This window comes from Nycticebus coucang, chromosome 1 (assembly GCF_027406575.1).
Source record: "Nycticebus coucang isolate mNycCou1 chromosome 1, mNycCou1.pri, whole genome shotgun sequence".
NCBI classification, from domain to species: domain Eukaryota; kingdom Metazoa; phylum Chordata; class Mammalia; order Primates; family Lorisidae; genus Nycticebus; species Nycticebus coucang.
In genome coordinates this window covers 67,216,011-67,219,269 of record NC_069780.1, presented here as the reverse complement: position 1 = coordinate 67,219,269, position 3,259 = coordinate 67,216,011, and positions in this window count along the sequence as shown.

Here is a 3,259-nt window from a genome sequence, read left to right as displayed (position 1 = left end):
TCACTTGGCTTTGGTGCCTGTTTAGGCCAACCTTTGGGAAAGCAAATTGGCAATCTTATATGTCATTAACATAAAAACTCTTTGTAAGCTTTGATTCAGTATCTCCCTCCTAAGACGCTGAGGCAGTCTACACGAAATTGCCATTTTGAATCTCTAGGCAGCTTGAGTAGAACCTGGCCAAACTTTTGAATCATGTTCCAATCAGTTCCTCCTTCAAGCTTCCTCATCTCAGAAAATGACCATTTCTCCATTTGGTCAGATGCTTAGGCTCCCAACTGTAGTGTGGCAACAAGGGTGCCTCTATTTTAGATGCTAATCCACCACGTGACTTCTGACTGAGTCTAGGAATGCCTCCGAGATGTCTAGTTAATGTATTATTCTTTATGTAACACACCTATTTACCGTACCTTTCACCTTTCCTTGCTGTTGCATACCTCATAAGCTGTGACACCGGTAGCATTCTCTCTGTCACGTACACACTCCTTCCCCAGCATGTATACTTCCTCCACAGATGTAAGCCCTGAGTCTGGTGGGTTACGATTCAGAGATCTACCTGTTTGTGGCTGCCCAAGACCACAAGTTGCTCAAATAAACCACCCATCACTGACTGACATACTGGATTTGTCTGCCTCATTCTTTGGTTCCTCAGCTCCTTTGACATTTGGGGACCACTTTGCTTATATGACTCTTTCACAGAACAGCTGCCCTCCTAGATGCCTTTCTTTCTTTCGTATTCCACATCAAATGCACCAGACGATACTATGTGTTCCACCTTCAAAATCTCTTAAGGATCCAACTTCTCACCATGTTCACTGCCCATTGCAACCTTCCTGGCACAAGCCATTACCCCTGTTTCCTGAACTACAGAAGGCTCCCATTCTTTTTTTTTTCTATTTTTCATCTTTTTTATTATTAAATCATAGCTGTGTACATTAATGTGATCATGGGGCACCATACACTGGTTTTATAGACCGTTTGACACATTTTCATCACTCTGGTTAATATAGCCTTCCTGGCATTTTCTTAGTTATTGTGTTAAGACATTCTACATTTACTAAGTTTCACATGTACCCTTGTAAGATGCACCGCAGGTGTAATCCCACCAATCACCCTCCCTCCACCCACCTTCCCCCTCCCCCTCCCTTTCCCTCTTCCCCCTATTCTTAGGTTGTAACTGGGTTATAGCTTTCATGTGAAAGCCATAAATTAGTTTCATAGTAGGGCTGAGTACATTGGATACTTTTTCTTCCATTCTTGAGAAACTTTACTAAGAAGAGTATGTTCCAGCTCCATCATGTAAACATGAAAGAGGTAAAGTCTCCATCTTTCTTTAAGGCTGCATAATATTCCATGGTGTGAAGGCTCCCATTCTAACTCCCTACTGTTCTCTTTTCTTCTATTTTAGCCTTGGTAGTCAGAATAAACCTTTTAAAATGCATCCGACAATGTTATTTCCCTGCCCCCAAATCTTCAAAGGTTTCCCCTCTCATTCAGAATAACATCCAAGCGTCCTTACCTTAGACTTCAAGGCCACACCCAATTTCCTCCCCAAGTCTCTCATCTCATCTCCTTCAGTCTCTGTTTCTGTCACTCATCTCCATCCTTAGGGTTTCCTTGCTGTTCCTCAGCACATCACATGTAGTCTTGCCTCAGATTGTGCTTACATTTATGGTTCCCACTTCCTGGTGAAACTAGTCCGCAAAATATCCACTTGCAAGATTCTGTTCAAAAGTCACCTCAGTTAGAGCATCTATGGCTGACAGAAAATAATATCTCATGTAAAATAGGCCACCTTCCCACACTCTGCTGCCTTTTTCCTCACACCATTTGTTACTATCTGACATAATCTAAAACTTTAAAAAGTCTTTTTTTTGCATTTTTTTAATTTTCACAAACATGTGTTCATTAGGCTTCCACTTTTTGCCTTCACAAAATTAAAAAGGCTTAAACTTTAACAACAATAACAATATTTAAGATAGGGACCAGAAACAAAAACCTCGCAAAACATGAATGAAAACAAATACATTCAGAAAAGAAATCAGATGATTGCTGCAACAAAGTATTAAGCAATAATAATAATAATAATAGTAATGCAAAAAAAGTAACATTCACATTGTCAAATAAGAATATGTCTATTACAGAATGCTTTGACTCTGAGGTTCAGTATGGAGTCATCAATTAACTACTTCTTATTATTTTTTCCCAAAGTATCAAAGAATAGACAACCAATATTTATAAATAAAGATAAAAGATAATTTCAAAATATAGATCATGCCAGATCATCCAGATTAAGTAGAATGATTTTGAAGTATTTCTTCTTTTTCTATTGTCTTTAAGATTTGGCATGATCTATTTTTTTTTAAAGTCTTCTTTTTTTAGAACCCCAAATATAAACTCCACGAGAACAAGAAATACATCTGTTTTGCTCTCAGTTGTAAACTCAGTACCCAGAACACTAATGCATTATAGGTGCTCAATAAATATTGTTAATTAAATAAGATGAAATACAGAGATGCTTTATCTATCAGAATGTTACAGAGTTGGGAAGGGTGACAGAGCAAGGGTTCATTGTTCTCCTCAAGAAGTCGGAGTAGTTCTCTAGGAATGTATTAACAAGCTGTTGTATATGTATACCATGGAGTACTATTCAGCCATTAAAAAAGACGGCTATTTTACATCTTATATATTATCCTGGATGGAGTTGGAACACATGCTTCTAGTAAAGAATCACAAGAATGGAGAAGCAAGAATCCAATGTACTCAATTCTAATATGAAGGAAGTAGATGAGCTAACACAAAGTGAGAGGTGGGGGAATGAGAGAGCAGGGAGAGGGAAAAAGGGAGGGGGACGGGAGGGTCATAGTGTATGGCACACACACCTCCTGGGGGCAGAACATAATATAAGAGGGGCTTTACCTAACAAATACAATCAGTGTAACCTCAATGAATCCCAAACAATAAAAAAAAATCTAAAAAAAAATAAAAAAAGAGTAATGCTGGAGGAAAGTCAAAGCACAAAGCCAGACACATATTTATGGCCTTTTGACTTTGTTTTTTAATCATGAGATGGATTTGATTTCTCTGAAAGTATATCTGGTGGAAACCAAGATTTTATAGATAATCAGTATTTTTTTTCTGACCTATTTAAGAGCAAGTTGCAGACAGAATGTCTCATCACTGGTAAATACCTGAGCGTGCATATCCCTGATGCAAGGATATTCCTCTACCCAACTCCAATATAATCATCCAAAGCAGGAAA